General features: G+C 34.2%; 1 pseudogene; it reads left to right on the top strand.

The window, feature by feature from the left end:
- Positions 1-17,303, top strand: part of LOC149529460 (uncharacterized) — a 63,045-nt pseudogene extending 45,742 nt beyond the window's left edge.
- The last annotated feature ends 775 nt before the right edge of the window (positions 17,304-18,078 follow it).

Raw genomic sequence — 18,078 nt, 5'->3', positions numbered from 1 at the left:
TTTCGTACTAGATGCAAGTGTGAGGATAAATGTTGTGACGTGATCATTGATGGTGGTAGCACTGATAACTTGGTATCAGAAGACATGGTCTCTAAGCTGAAGCTCAAGAGGGAGAAAGATCCCCAGCCCTATCAGATTGCTTGGGTAAAAGATGATCATAAGGTCCTGGTAAGTGAAAAATGTTTAGTAAAATTCAAAATTGGGAGTTACCATGATGAAGTTCTCTGTGATGTTATTCCGATGGATGTTTGCCATCTATTGTTGGGTAGACCATGGCAGTTTGATAGGCATGCAATACATGATGGTCATGCAAACACATACTCTCTAACAAAGGATGGAGTTTGCCACAAATTAAAGCCCATGAAAAAGGAAGGCAAAAAGGTATGTAGCAGTGCTAGGATTTTTCTTGTTGATGGAAGGAAGTTTTTAGATGGCATGAAACATCAACAGATGTGCTATGCTTTGATTCCTAGGAAAGATAAAGAAGGTAGTAGTGAAATACCACTTGAAGTTTCAGATTTACTAGGTGATTTTGGAGATATTATCTTTGATAATGTTCCAGATGGATTGCCACTAGTAAGGAAAATCAGTCATCAGATAGATTTAATCCCAGGAGCTAGTTTTCCTAACAAGGCTACAGACAGGATGACTCCTACTAAAACAGAGGAGCTAAATAGACAGGTTCAAGAGCTGTTGAGGAAGGGCTTGATTCAGGAGAGCCTAAGTCCATGTGCAGTACCTATAGTACTCACACCAAAGAAGGATGGAGAGTGGAGGATGTATACAAATTCTCGAGCTATAAATAGGATAACCATCAATTACCGATTTCCTTTGCCAAGGATGGATGATCTTATGGACTACTTGAGTGGAGCTCAGTACTTCACAAAGATAGATCTGAAGAGCGGTTATCACAAGATATGGATTCGAGAAGGAGATGAGTGGAAAATAGCCTTCAAGACCAAGGAGGGTCTTTATGAGTGGTTAGTCATGCCCTTTGGATTGACGAACGCCCCAAGCACCTTCATGCGGCTCATGAATGAGGTACTTAAGAAGTTCTTGGGAAAATTTGTTATTGTTTATTTGGATGATATTTTAATTTTTAGCAAGACTTTGGAAGAACATTTATTGCATATTCGTAGTGTCCTTGAAAGGCTAAGGGAAGAGAAACTGTTAATTAATCTAAAGAAGTGTATCTTTGCAAAAAGGGAGTTAGTCTATTTGGGGTTTGTTATATCACTTGAAGGTCTCAAAATGGATCCAGAGAAGGTAAAAGCCATCTTGGAATGGCCTACTCCAAGGTTTGCTACTAAGGTAAGATCATTTCATGGTTTGGTTAGTTTTTACATGAATTTTATTAAGAATTTCACTGGCATATGTGCACCCCTAACTGATACAATAAGAGGGGATAGAAAAGAGTTCAAATGGACTGCAGCAGCTGCGAGAAGTTTTGAATTGCTGAAGAAGAAGGTGACAGAACAGCCTATGTTGGCACTTCTAGATTTTAGAAAAGTGTTCCAGGTGGATTGTGATGCTAGTGGTAGTGCTATTGGGGTTGTATTAAGCCACGAAGGTAAGCCTATTGCATATTTTAGTGAAAAATTTAATGATGCAAAGAAGAAGTATTATGTTTATGATCAAGAGTTTTATGCAATAGTTCAGGCCTTAAAGAAATGGAGGCATTATTTATTGCCAAAGGAATTTGTTTTGTATACTGATCATCAGGCATTATAGTACCTAAATAGCCAAGGTAAATTGAATCAGGGGCATATGAAGTGGGTAGAGTTCTTGCAGAGCTATACATTTGTGTTGAAGCATAGAAGTGGAAAATCTAACAGGGTTGCGGATGCACTAAGTAGGAGATAGTTGTTGCTTACAGTAATGCAGGTTGAAGTAGTTGGGTTTGATGAACTCAAGAATTTGTACCCTGAGGATCTTGATTTTGTTGAAGCATGGAAAGCTTGTAAGGAGCCTGTTGTTGTAGATAGAACCAAGTGGTTAGACTATTTGATTCAGGATGGCATGTTGTTCAAGGGTAGTCAATTGTGCATTCCAAGGAGTTCCATGAGGGAAAATCTGATTAAGGAGAAACACAGTGGAGGGATGGAAGGAAATTTTGGTCGAGATAAGACCATTTCCATTCTTAGAGAACATTATTTTTGGCCTCAAATTTCACAGGATGTGAAGAAGTTTGTACAGGGTTGCCAGGTTTGTCAAGTTGCCAAGGGATTTAGTCACAACACTGGCCTATATCAGCCATTACATGTTCCATCAAGGTCATGGGAGGACATAAGTATGGATTTTGTTCTTGGATTTCCAAGGACACAAAGGGGTAATGACTCAGTATTTGTGGTGGTTGATAGGTTCTCCAAAATGGCACATTTCATTCCATGCCACAAAACTCATGATGCTGTCCATATTGCAGACTTGTTTTTCAAAGAGGTGGTAAGACTACATGGTCTTCCAAGGAGTATAGTTTCTGATAGAGATACTAAATTTGTGGGGTATTTCTGGAGGACATTATGGAAAAAGTTAAGAACAAACTTGAAATTCAGTTTCGTGCATCACCCACAAACTGATGGCCAAACAGAAGTGGTAAACAGAAGTCTGGGCAATTTGCTAAGATGTTTAGTTGGGGATAAGCCCAAGGTATGGGATTTTATTCTACCACAAGTAGAGTTTTCTTAAAATAACTCTATAAATAGGAGTACTAGAAAATCACCATTCCAAATTGTATATGGGAATAGCCCAAGGACTGCACCAGAATTGAGTAAGATAGAGCAAGGGGAGAGGACAAGTGCTAAAGTGGAAGAATTTGCTGAACATATCAAGCGTCTACATGAGGAGGTTCAGGCACACATTACCAAGATGAATCAAGAGTATAAAGCTAGGGCTGATCAAAGGAGAAGACATAAGGAATTCCAAGTAGGGGATCTAGTCATGGTGCACTTACGAAAAGAAATATTTGCAGTTGGTACTTACAACAAGCTAAAAATGAAGAAATTTGGCCCCTGCAAAATTTTGAAGAAACATGACTCAGGAAATGCATATGAGGTGGAGCTGCCAGATGGTATTCACATTTCTCCTATTTTCAACATTGCAAATTTAATAGAGTATCATGATGATGGTGCAGATGACGAGCCAGTATTAGAGCCATGTCCAATTCCTACTTCTAAGAAGGAGGAGATAGAAGACATTCTAGATCATCGTGTGGGTAGGAGTACTAGAAATAGGCAGTATGAAGAGTATTTGGTCAAATGGAAAGGACGATCGATCGAGGACTCAACTTGGATTTCAACAGCTGAGGTTTCCCATTTGGGATTTCCTCTACCATTCATAAAGTGACACTGTCACTTTTCAATCTACCATGGGTGTCTGATGCAGGAGCATCCAAAGGTATAAGGGCAATCCTGTGTCACCCAAAAAATTTACTTAGACTTAGTTTCTATTTCATGTGTTTTCATTTTTGGATACCCATTTGGGCCAAATAAAGGTTCCAACTCTCACAGTTCCACTATCAGTGTTCGTGTAAATCCCAAAAAAATAGGAGTATGTAATTGAGCCATCATTTTGGCAAACTAGGAGGTGTAAATTGGCTAGATGAATGTAATTGTAATTTAGAGCATTCCAAAAAAGAATCAAGTCAAAAGGCCCCACGGTTTGAAAGTTATTACAGTTTTTTGGGTTGTGGAGACCTCCTAAGAATGCTTCAAAGTTAGGTTAGGGGCATTAAATGACTTTGAAAAGGGCCAAAAAATGGGGGACAAGAAAATCTATCCATAGGGCTATAGAGCACTTCAAGAGCTTTCCAAAAATGTAAACGGTTCATCAATCGGAGCTACGGTTCAAAAGTTATGCCTCCCGAAAGTTCAGTTACCGTTTCTAGATTCTTCTAGATTTGCGTCAACTTCTAACGCAACTTTTGGAACCTTCTATTTCATCGGTGGATGCCTACTAGCACTTTCTAGAATGTAATCCTAGTCCTTAACCCTTCGAGGTCTATTTAAGGGGATTTCTGGCATTGTAAAAGGCAGTTCTTAGTGGAGTTTGAGAGGAGGTACTGAAAGGAGAAATTATCTCCACATTTATGCTATTGTAAGCCCTTAGGGCATGTTTTGAAGTTTATTTTCTCTGTACTGAATGTACTAGATTTTTTTTTTTAGTTAATACAATTTCCCTTTTTTGTTGTGTCCATTCTATTCTTGGGTTGTGTTCCCATCAGGACACAAATAGTTGCTTCTCATTCAATAACCATCTATGAGAAATAAGATACCTCAAGATGACACACACCCTCTTACCTTAAAACACCTCTAATCATGTTACTCTTTATCTATATAAAAAATTATGTGATTCATCAATAACCCTATCATTTATATCAAACATGGCCCTAAAAAGACAAGAAAGTATTGCCATAGTTATAATCAGTTTTATGATATCACAATGTTAATCTTCATTATGTGACATATGCACAAATAATCAATATTATACATCCAAATTGCACCTTATGAATACAATGGAATTTCTAAATTAAACATAATTCCAAAATACCAAATTCCATCAAGTTGATCACCCATTACTACCTCAAAAAAGAGGCAATATGATTAAAAATAAACATACAATTTTTTTTCTTTCATTCCCTACAAAAAAAATCAAGAAAATATAAATAGAAGATTTTTGACAAAAATGGACGTATCAAAATAAAATAAAAACTTCCAAACCATTGTTTAATTCCCTATATCACACATTATACAAGATTAGCCAACTTCAAGAAACTTAGCAAGAAATATGTAGATCTCCTATTTGGCCAACAAAAGATGTCCAAAATTGATTAATTAGGCTCCATGTGGTTCACACTTTTCTCTTCCCATGAAATCCAACTAATAAATCTCATACATTTTGACATATTTTTTCTTAACTCTACACCATTCTATTCTTATCCAAATAATGATTACTTTTTCTCTTCAAATTTCTTCACACCTTACACGTAGGACAAGAGAGATACACTCATCCTTCAAAAACTAAACTTAAAAAATGATCGATAATGCAATATTAACCAGTGTATGGAACAATACATGTAGTTGATAGAACAATCAAAAACCTTAGTAGGATTGTATTCCATTAGAGGAATGAAATTGCCAAAAAAATAATAGATAAAGAAAAATTGTAGTAATGAGTAATAATAATGGATCTTTATCAATCTCAAAATGAATAAATAAGTTTTTTTTTTTTGTAGTATTCCAAACTTTATTATAGAGAAGTCATTTTGCATGATGAAAATGACACAAACCATTATAAATTTCTCTCTTAAAAAATTGATCAAATTAACCAACTCCAACATTTCAGATGGTTATTTTTCAACTTGATTGGGTAGCTCAATTGAAGATAAATGTTTGTGTTCACAAGGAGGCCTTTCCTGGTATCTGTGAAGTCCACAGTACTTGGAAAATGTCACCAAAAATGAATGTACATTTTTTTTTTAAAATTTTATAATGAATGTTAATTTATAATAATGCAACTATATGAGTTCCTATTCCAACCACAAGTTCAAAATAAAAATATTGAAGTAGGATAGCAAGGAGTCAAAGTAAATTGCTAAAAAACAAATTCTTAAATGGACATAAGTCATACTAACAACACATCAACAAATCAAATTTTCAAAAGGACCAAGGAGTCTAATGAAATTAGGAGGAGCACATCCTTAACTCTACAGATGAAATCATCAAAGGAACTAATGGAAAAATGATATTTCATGATTTATTAAATCATGTAGCCACAAAATGTACATGCACACAGGACATAATACTATGCAAAAACTAGAAGCTGATCCTTTCTATGATTCATTGCAAGAGAGGAATTATGCTACTAAATATGACAAACGCAAAAAATTAAATAATCACATGAGCATTAAAATATAGCAAGACTATTCACTCCATCCCTATTCATGAACAAAAAACTCCATAAAGGAAATGCTCATTCCAGCAAGAGACACTATAAACAGAATGAGAACACAAATAACATACTTTATTGCATCAAAGTTCTAGTCTTGAATACATATTACATCTCTATATTTATAGTAAACCCTTTCCTTCATGGAATTTTATGATCTAGGAATTTTTTCTTGCAAAAAACATGCGAAAAACACTAGTGTTATACCACCAAAAAATAGACTCTGTACTGGGTGCTAAGTAGGCTTGCACTTTTATTTTTATCCATTAAATGTTGCATAAGCCTCCACAATGACTTAAAAATGAAGTAGAAGTAGAAAATAAGAAGAAAAATAAATCTAGATGGGACTCAAGCATCTAAAGCTTCTAAAAATGAGAATTGAGCCTTCTCCATGTATTTCTACTTGTTAAACTATCATCAAACACACAAAAATTCATTTTTAGTGCATAAAAACACCCCAAAACTTAAACCATTAGTTAACCATTGATGCAAACTACAAGTTATAAACAATCATGACACCAATTTTGACTGTGAGACCTATTAAGGTACACACATCCACATTTTTAAGCTTTTGTGGAGGAATAGATTTTTTCTCCAAAGGTGTCCTTGGTAGCCTTCCCCAAGATGACCTCTTGCATCTAATAATCTTGAAGGGTGATGGTTTTTGGATGTGATTGAGGAGGAGGAATGGCTATATGTGCCATCAAATTGTGCTGCTTATTCTTCATGATAAAAATTGGCTGGTCCAAATCCTCTTTCATGGGAATTGTAAGCTTTATTATCTCTATAAAAATAGCCATCCCTTCCGTAGGAGCGTTTATATGCCTCCTCAATTAGGTCTCTACTTTTTGTTTTAGCCATGTTGGAGTAGTTCCCATCAGAGACATATACTAACTACATGACAAAGTTGTCGTGGTTACTATCATTTTTCCCTTATCGATCTTCTCCAAGGTCTTCTCTACTATTGGGTGTTCCACCACTAGAGTGTCTATTATTATTCTAGGAGAGTGGTTTTTCTACATTGGAGTCTTGTTCCTCTATCACAACCATGTGTCTTTTTTTAGGAGATGCCTTTGTGTGATGCACTACTTATACCTCATCCTCTATTGTCTAGCTCTATTTTGCTAAAATTAGAGGAGGCAATGCCATGGTTTCCTTTGCTACAAACCATAGAGGTGATGTCTCTAGATTTCTTGAAGGTAAAGGAGGTATCCCTATTAGACCACATGGGAGTGGAGGAAACATATTTCAATCATCATCTAATGTATCTTGGCATGGTGTATCCCTTATTTATCCTTCTTCAACCAAATGGGTCCCCATAGGCATTAAGTCAAAGTATGAAAGATCAAACTAATATGACCCCTCCCCTACTATGGAATCTATCCATCCTTCCTACTCCTAATCTGTGGATTCTTCTATGTAAATCAGGTATTCCTATGTTTTGGGGGTGTTTGTATTGAACTTCTCCTTCCTTCCTCTTCAACATCCCTAGTTAAATGTTTCCTTTAATTCGAAGGGAGATAGTAACTCTCATCCTCTTGTTCTCCTTCATCTTTATCCTACTTTACAACCTTAGGAATCTAAGGTGAAGAACTGATTATTTTCTTCAATTTTATTGTCTTCACTTTGACTACCAGTATCTCCATTCTACCCCACTTAGGAACTAATGTAGAAGCTTATGACCAAGACAGAGGTTCTTTAGCCTACACTTCCTCTTCCTCTATGGCCTTATAGTTCTTCTTTCCCTTAGACTTTACTTTCCTATAGATATAGACTACATCCCTCTGATGGCTTTACATCATCTCAATTCTAACCAGGGACTTTTTCTTGTAAGTCGTGATGGTAACTTTAATCCATTTCCCTATCTTTGGCCTTGTCAATTCCTTTAATATTGAAATATTAGGCACAACATCTAAGTGGAAGTCCTTTCATACCTATTCCCTTGTCAGATCAACAACATGTTAAGCCTAATGTTGCATATCATCATTCTCCTCTCAATTCATATTTGCATTCATTATAGGGCACTCAAAGATCCTATCTTTATTATAGGTGGGATCTAAGATATTGGGGCTATCCTTACTCAACACCTTAAGAGGTATCTATAGGTTGAAAAATTTCTCCACTAATGCCATATTCATCCTACAATAGTCCCTAATCTAGACTTCATGTTCATCCAAATAGTTCAACTAATGATCTTATATAGAAGTATCTAGAATGAACTATTTTCCTGTAACATTTTATAACATCCCTATGTTATCAAAGTAATGGTGTGACACTAAGTAATCCTCTAGAGTGTACTTCTCCCATTCCACCTCATATGTGAAAATGTTTGTCTTTTGTTTCACCTTGTAAAGCCTAATGGTGATAGACCATGCTAAGGTCCTTTTACACTTCTTCCTAACCCTATCATACAAAGAAGCTAATTGCTTCAAGAAATCTCTAGTAGTATGATCCTATCTAATGGATAACATGGTAGCTTCTTCAAGTGAAGGATGGTCCCAATCACTTAGATTTAAGTGAACATGTTGAATTGGATGAAATATCAACCCACTTGTATTACCCTTGTTGATGCCTCTATTGAAATCCTCTTCATGTAATCCCCTTCCATGAATTAGATTATTGCAAAGATGAAGGCATCATTCACTATTATATTCTTGGGTCTTTCATCTAAAAGATTCTTTTGTACTAGCCACAAATACATGATGTGTGGTCACACATTGGAGTCTTGTATGTTTTCCCTCCTTACAAGCCCCAGATATTTTTCTCTCTAGTTGTTGGTAGGTAGAGTACATATGATATCATGTAGAATCGAGTGTTAGTCTGGACTAAGGTAAGTTTCTCATCCAAAGAGCTTCTAATAATGGTGCCCTAGTTGATCTTGTGGACCCTTGTCCTAATTTTCTATATGAGGCGAACCATCCATGTCTTTAGATGACCTATTGTAGGAAGTCTCATTACTCTTCTTAGGAGCACAATGTAATATTTGATATTTGCAATCATATATACTCATGTCATATCCACTTTTCCTAGCCCATTATGTAAGGTCCTCATGATTAGGTACTTCTCCTGCACTATGTAATTGGATTGTTTTGTGTTTTCTAAATTCCAATGGTCTACACTCTCATATATAATTTCTTGATATTCATCTTCCTAATGAAGGTGGAATACTCTCTCTATTGTATAGGTGGATATCCAAGAAAATTTCTTCAATTTTTCTCTATAGAACCTTCTCATTAGGTATGTAATGCTTTTCTAGAGTTATGATCAACTCTAATGATTGAACTAACACTAGGTGTGATGGTGTGTTTACCAACCCACTCTAAATAAGTGAAAATACCATCTCCAATCTCTCATGGGTCTTGTCACAAAGTGCCAAGAATTGTTTCTAGTCTATATGTCTAATCTCTTTATCTCTGACATTTGAATGCAAATATATGAACCAAGACTTCTTAGACACTCCTTATAAATTAAAGGTCATAGGTTTTAGTGTGATCTTATCTATTGTGGAAGATGATGAAACCATGGTAACCTACACAAAAATAAAACATCAAAAAACTATTACTTGGAAGCCAAATGATGCTTAATGACTCAAAGTGAAAAACATCACAAGGTGCACACTTACGCACCTACATACCTACACTAGTATGCAGCATGCACAATGTGTACTAAATTGGCTAAGTGGGGACTCCATTTATTTTTTATGTGGACCATGTGAAATTGTGCACCTACATAGGTGCACAAGATGCACAACTACACACTATGAGTTGGGCACAAAATAGCATTAAATGCATGTTGTACATGTTTTTTCAAGGAGGAGGTGTGCATGTTGTGCACTTGTGCACCTAAGTAGGTGCACAAGATGTGTACATGTGCACTAGGTCTATACCTTTCTTAGTCACTACAGTGTTTGCAAACTCTGGAAGGTGCAAAGGTGCACACTCTAGGGGCTCAAAGATCATAATGAATAGACCTAGGTAGACTATTTATAGGTGGGAGTGAGCACATCAAGAAATTTGTGTACATTAGCTAGGTGTGCATGTGTGCATGGTGCATAGATGTACACCTTGGCACATGCTAGCAAAAGGGAACTTAATGAAGCCATGCACCTTGCACAGGTTTGAAAGTGTGTACACTTTACCTTAGATCTATTGAAATCTATCTTTTTCTTTCCAAATTTGAATGATGCATTTTTTTTCTAATCTTGATACGTAGTTTAGTCTAGTCTTTCTCTCGAAGCTATCTTGGGAGATTACACCATGTTCTTAGGAGTGGGTTCCCATGACTCAAAAGAAGAAAAGGTGGGTCCTCATTTTTGACAATGAAAAATGGGACATGTGTTGTGAAACCAAAACAATTACCATCATCCATAGTCACATTAACCCAACATTATGCTAGGCAAGGATAGCCCAATCCATCATTGTATTTAATACCCTAAATGTTTACTTAGTATAAATATGCATTGGTCCAATAAAAAAATTTCTATGCATACTTTATGCCATCAATACCACAAAAGAACAAAATGGCTCTAATACCAAATAAAAGTGTAACCACTAGAAAAACTAAACAATCATTATAATATATATATTATATATAGTCAACTAGATGCAATTAGATTTCACTAGTACAAAAACAACAATATATTACTAAATAAACTACTAAAAATTGTAGATATGCGACTAATTTTGATCACATGACCAATGGTAGTTTATTGTCAAGCATTTATCTCCCAACCAAATTTATGACTAAACTATTTAAATAATTGATTTGGTCATTGATTTAGTTGTTTATTGTTGTTAGTTTGTAGTTTATTTGGTAGTTTATGTGGTAATTTTGGTAGTATGTCTGGTAGTTGATTTGATATTTTATTTAGCAATTTATTTAGTAGTTGATTTGGTAGTTTATTTGGTATTTTATTTGATAGTTTATTTAGAAATTTATTTAGTGATTTATTTGGTAGTATATTAGTAGATTTGGTAGTATACTTTTGTAGCATAATTGGTAGTTTATGTGTTAGTTTATTTAATCATTAATTTAATCATATTAGGGCATGATGGAATCAAACCACCATCCTCCTACTTATAAAGAAGGTTCTCTTCCATTGAGCTAGTACCCTTTAAAGAATAATGATGTTACTAAATACATAATATAAAGATCAAGAGAATTTTTTCATTATCAAATTCATAACATGTGACTTGTTCCCCTTATTATAATAAAGTTTTGGAACAAAAAAGGAAAATTTTTAATAGTAGTAGTAAAGTAAAAACCAACCAATTCATATCATAACCAATAGTAGCACTACCCAGACTGTGAAATAGTTTATTTAGTAAATTATTAAGTGTTTATGTAGATGATTTTCATGACATCAACTTCTTTCCTAAATCATCAAGAAATAACTTTTTACGATCAAAAAGTTATTACATTTGAAGCATCTTTGCCACACATGATGTATAGAAGATAAGATATTGCTTACTGTCCACAATGATTATGCCTTAAGCACCTTTATCATGCATAAAGTGTGTTGTATTGTAGAAAATGGAAGAATAACCCAACCTTTTGAAATCAAGAACTGAAATATTTCCAAATTCTTCTAATGTTTGTTTATTCATAAACAACTATTATCTTTCTACCATCATAAACTCAATTATATCTACAGTATGTCTCTAGGTCTCTCTGTAGAACAACACTCTTCTTTATAGCCACTATGTAATTGTTTTGCAAAATGTGACCAAAAAACCTTGAAATGCTATCTATGCTCACCTCAAATTAATGCAAAAGTACCATTATGATCCTCTACACCTTAACAATTGGTATGGGAAACATCAAGCACAAATGGGAAATAGAAGACAACACCTCTTCCCAACTACAAAAAAATTCATGAAATGTTTCCAAACTCAAAGATTTCTATAATGAAGTTGAATATACTCAAATTTATACAAATAGAAAAACCCCTATTCCATTCGTGACTAAAGCATTGTTAGATGCAAAAGCCATCATGCATCAAGGACCTGAGAAGGAATTTTCCTTTACTTTCCTACCCCGAGTAAACCTCCATCTCCCATCCTCTACACATATACAAATCTCATCAAAAAAATATAATGACTAGTCAAATAGGAAAGACTACAGTATAATTTAGAGCTAGTTTCTTACAACATGTTAAATCAAGAACAAAATGGTCACCCAATAGATTGAACATATCAAAGCTTGGTTGTTCAAACTAACTAGATGATAGTACTAGTTATTTGGAGAGAAATGATAATATTGAAATATAAGTGACAAAAAAATGGAATTTTTGAAACCTATAGAGGCTAGAATAACAAAAAACCTAATACTTTATATCTAGGATATGAACTTAGCCAGTAATAGGCTTACAAAAAATGATGCCCCAATAAGGCTAAAGTATTAATATAGAAAATAATTAAGTTATTGTTTAAACATTTGAAGTGCCAGATCTGGTGTGTCTTAAGGTGAATTTTTTGTTTGCTACTATATAATAGATGTTTCTTAAATGTCATCTAGCATGATCAATAGGATGTAGTGAATGGGAACTACTTTCTTTTTTTAAGAAGCGGATGACAAATTATTATTTTCCACTGTAGAAAAATCACCTTTGTTTGGTGCACAAGAAGGAACTTTTGAAACCCTAGGACTTATAATAGCTTGATAATTCTTTCTATCTTGTGAAATTTTAATTACTTATTAAATGCACATGTTTTCTGCCAAAGATTTGTAGACTTTGTTCATGCTAAGAAATAATTGGGACTTGGAAAAGAGGATGAAGTCATGGTGAATTAAACTTCCTAGGAGATTGGAATATTAGCAAAACCATCTCTGAGTAATATTAACATACATGTACATTAGAGGTGAATCAAGAACCATGGTCACAAGAAAAAGATATATTACTCAACTTTGAATAATTTGGTCTTATATCCCTAGTAGTTCATTATGAAAACTGGGCATACAGATGACTAGAACAAACTCATCCTTATATTGAAAACAATTACGCAGATGTAGACATCAACATTATAACTAACCAACACTAGTACTAGACCTTCCTAAATAAGGTTATTGAAAAGAAGAGTTTAATATATATCTAAAATGTTAAGAAATAATTCTCAAAAGATCAATGAATAAACATTTAACATGGATTCTAATATTTGAAGAGGAAACAAACTTGAGCAATTTTGTTGCATTCAAAAATAGTCATTACTGGTTTAGAAGCTTTTTCTACTACTACGATAATGTGTGGAGTTTCATATACTTTAGATACTTTCATACTTCATGAATTATTTTGCGTGTAACACATTACTTACTTGGAAAGAGCATATACAATAATAAATTATAGTCCTTGTTCTTTAGTAAATGAAGGCTAAAGATGAAACATAAACATCGACACCATTGAAGACAAAACATGGGCATACTAGGATTTATGTACTCATAATACTTGGAAAATGTGTTCTAAATCACAAAAAAAAAATCTTTTGAGACTATGTTGTACCTCATTCTCTCTTCACCTGAATGGCAGAACAAAAAGTTTTCATTTGTTTGTGAGTGGAAAAATTTCAATTTCTATAAAAGAAGTTGAGAATTTTAATAGTCAATGTCCACCATGTGAGAAGTGTAACCATCCTTCATCAGGCATAGATGACATTCTTTGCAAGGTCTATGGCATTGAGATCAATACTAACTCTATGTTGATATGTGATATCTATAAGGCATCATATCATATATATTTCCTCTCACTTCCTTTAGATGAGATTCCCAAAGAGAGATGGTATTTTTTTCTTATGCAGGTAGAAAGGAATCACCAAAATTTGACTTATTTCATGATAGATAGGAAATTGTTCTTATGAAGGAAGGTACAAATATTGTTGTCTATCACTATTTTGTTTGTGAATGCCTCAGTCAACAAGATCCAAAAATTTTAGCCCAACCAACAAGCTCAACCTCAAGCTCTCCCATCATCATTATGATGATTCAGAATACTTTGATCTACTAATCTAACTCATTTTTTTTTAATTCAATAGGTAGACTTTTGGACTCTTTGCATTCATATATCAATTTTAAGCATATTTGACATTGAAATTAGAACAATTACACACTTCATTTGACTAAACTTTAGTTGAAAAAGAATGATAGTATACACTCAACTATGTTACATACACTCAATATACAATTAAAAAATGTCTTTTAGACTCTTTCTTTCCTACATTGTCTACACTATTCAACAAGTGAGAAAGATCATTTAAATTTATTATCCTCTTCCCTCATTCCATACATAATTCTTGGTCCAATTTTTGCATCATTATCTTCTTTTCTATATTTTCTACTTCATATTCAATCGCATAGGATTTAGTTTGTGTTTCAAGAAAATCATCATGAGATTTGTGAGTGACATTGTTTGAGATGTTTTCATTCTCACCTCCATTTTCATGCCTTTCTCAAACTCCCTTAGGAAGTCTAAAGGTTTTGCATGGGTGCTTTTATTGAAATCAAGAAACTAGAGGATGTTCTTGTGAAATTTCATTCATACATTTAAAATTGAAATAATGTTAAATTTATCATATCTATTTTATCATCACTACCTTATTGTATTAGCATACAAACTTAAGCTAAGGGGCACAGGGGGAAAAAAAAGCATAAGGTTATATTTCATAGAAAAACAAAGATGTATCACCACCCCCCCACCCTTAGCCTCACTCTCAAAGACTTGGATGCATTGGGGACTTGGGGAATATGTCCCCCCATCCCCAGTGGCACCACTAGATTCCACCACCTCTACCAAGGATGGGGGATGTCCTGATGTTGACTATTTGTTGATTCAACTATTTACGTCCAATGTTAGATTGTCCAATTCCATCCAATGTTGAAGTATTTACTCTCTTACATCTTTATAACTTATATTGCAATACATCTTTCCATAACTAGCATTTAAAGTACCATATACACACACACACACACACACACCCTCCTATCCCCTACCACTATTCCCCCACCATCCCCAAATTTAGACCTCTCTATCCCTCCATCCTAGAAACTTTACCCCCGTTCCACCATCCCCCCATCCCCCAAGGTGGTGTAACTATGATATATTTTCTTATTTGGAAGAATCAGCTAAGAACATATTTTTTAACCTTGATTTCTATAATAAAATGAGAGTGCATATTCTTAGAAAATGGTTGCTTGGTAACTTAGTAAATAGTAGTGCAGCCATGAAGTCTGAGATCTAAAATTTTTAAGACTATTTCAAAAAGGTTTGGGATTGTGCAAGAAGAGGGTTTGGTAAGCATTTGAGTTTGTAGGTTTCCTAATGCATAGATGTGAAGATGTGAATGATGTCTCTAGTAGCTTGTTAATTTTCATGGAGTGGTTTCCTTTCCAGAAAGAAGTGACAATTTTAATTGAAGAGGGTGAAAAGAAAGAAAATGCAAGGTATTTCTTTCAAAATAGTTCATAAACTTCTAAACAAATTACTCAGGAGCAAGGATTTGAATGCTACTATCTTCTTTACTAGTGTGGGTAACTCTCAAATGATTTTTAAGGTTATTACTACATTATGGGAAGAAATTGAGCTGCAAAGAATTGTTCCTCTTCTTATTTTCCAAAATAAATTAGACTATTCAATAGCCCCTACCAAAATAGGGTTGAGGGAGAAAAAGGAATAGTAGGTCCGTATTTAGCAACTCTTGGTTGTAAAAAAAACCATTAGAACTACATTTAATCACATTGGAAGAGGATATACCTATGATAAAGGGGCTAGAAAGTTTTACCTGGCTAGGAATATGAATGATGACAAGACATCTATAAATTGACATATTATAGCCAAAGAGGTGGTTGAATCTGACCAAGGTATTTCAAGCATACCTAATACTGGGTATGTAGGTGAATTTAAATAAAATATAGTAGCAGGGATAGCTATATTTTGAAGATGATGAAGAGTACATTGTTTTAAAACCTGTGTCGGAGGATGTCTCTGTTATGAACACAATCTATTTCTCTACAAATAATGAATCTAGTAAAGCATCTTTGATATTCCAAATATCTCAATTTCCTACACATAAACTGCTTTCTAAGGTAAACTTCCACTTGAGAATTCAATAATCTCTATGATTAGAAAGAACTATTCACTAGGTGATAACATGGGCTTAAACCATAATGCAAATCAAGGTCCAATAGTTACTAAGATTGGTTGTATATTTTCCAACCCTATGCATTCATTAGTTGGTACAAGTATTTCTTCAGTTTTTCCTAGTCCTAGAAATGCCAGTCTAGTATGCCAAGGAGAAATACAACTAAAAAGAAAAGCCTTGGAGTGTCATTTTATGCTCTCCCTAACCTCACACTAAGTAGTTGGGGTATCTAGAATCATGATTTCATGCCCAAGGGTGGACTAGGAAATTCAATTTTTTAAAATTCTCCAAGAATCATGGTACAATAAAAAAGCTTACTAATATGAGTTTGTCATATTGGAATACAAAGATAGTTGTGTCATCCCTTGCTGAATTGTTAGACCTCTCTATTAATAACTTAGTATCATCTTAGAAAAGATAAAAGAAATGTAGAATGACATCAAATTGTTGAGGACTTGATTCACAGAATAACAAAAACCAACATAGTGGCATCCTTTATAATTTTTGTGCAGATCTATTTTCTTGGTTGTGAGGCCACATCCATCAGCTCTGTTGCTTCTAGATGAAAACATTATTAATAGTTCTATGGATATTTTGACTAGTTGCAACACATAAATAAATCAAGAAATTTTAGTGTAGAGGCCAAAGGTACAAATTTTATATTTACAATGTAATTGGAGTCCATAGATGTTGAAAATTCTTCTTTAAAGAAATTTGTTCCTAAATTTTAGCCTATAGCCAAAGAGAATCCTAGAAGAAGTTGGATGGGACCTTATGCTATTGATCCACCCCAAGTTTTGGTTCTATCTGATTCATGTCTAAGTAGAGTGATGTAGATGCTGAAGGTCCTACTCTAGTTGATGGTTATGCATGACTTGATGGTTACACCTTTAGAATGCCTAGTAAGAAAAGTGAAAGATATGGAAACTGGGGCCTTCCTATGTATTCATCAGATAATAGTATATGGACATCAAGTGATAAATTACCTATCTCACCAAATACAATAGAGTTTCTATTTCCAAGAATGGGCTTGTTTGGATTTGTCTATGCTGATGAACAACAACAATAAGAACACTAGATTTGTAGTTTTATGAGCAAGTGTTGCATGAGTAGTAGAATAAATGGTTTGATTATGGCACAAAGTCAAGGCCCTTGTAATTTGGAACCCTATAATTACTCTATGAATCCTAGTAGCAAGCTGAGTCTAAAAAATAGTTACTTTTATATAGTTAGATATATAACTAGGACTACACATTGAATATCTCTTAATCAAAAAAAATTTTGAGATTTGAAGTACATATCATAGAGGCAAAAACATGTCAGACATCTATATTTCTAAAATTACATGTCCATATTACATATTTTAACCATAAACAACTTTAAAAAAAAAAAATCTAAAAAACTCTATTATTTTTTTGTTTTTTGTGGTAGATACCATGGGCGGGTATGTGGAAAGGGCTTCAGCCTTGTGGCACTGGGTAAAGCCACTAGCCGCCATGACCCAGTGCACACATACTTCCTCTAAACCTTGCTACACTACGTGATCCCTACGTAGTCATGGCCTTTTGTCTACTACACCAGCCTTGTGCGCAAAGCTCTGTACTTACAAAATCACCCATGGTTGTCCAGGTTTAAATCTATTAAAGAAAAAAAACTTAATTTTTCCTTAACACTTTAACCTTGTCCCATTGAGAAGCACAATTTGGGACACAAATCTTAATAAGATGACTTCCTTCAAAGGCTCATTGTAGCCTTAGACCATCTGTATTGCATGCCTGTACCATGGCATTCATATTTTCATTTAGTATATCTCCCAACCCTGAAGCACACGTCATATAAAATACACATGCATAATATTTAAAATAAATAAATGAATGCAGTATCTATGCCATTAAAAAAATGAAATTGACAATCTGTTTGAACATAAAACATCTTCTATAGCTCTGCAAACATTTAGGAAAAAAAGGGGTTTAGGAAAACAATTAAAAATAAAGATATATATGTTTTT

Source organism: Cupressus sempervirens, chromosome 11 (genome assembly GCF_028749045.1).
Source record: "Cupressus sempervirens isolate cs-2001-9-10 chromosome 11, ASM2874904v1, whole genome shotgun sequence".
NCBI lineage: Eukaryota > Viridiplantae > Streptophyta > Pinopsida > Cupressales > Cupressaceae > Cupressus > Cupressus sempervirens.
Note: the sequence above shows the minus strand (reverse complement) of the source record. Positions and strands in the feature narration are given on the sequence as shown.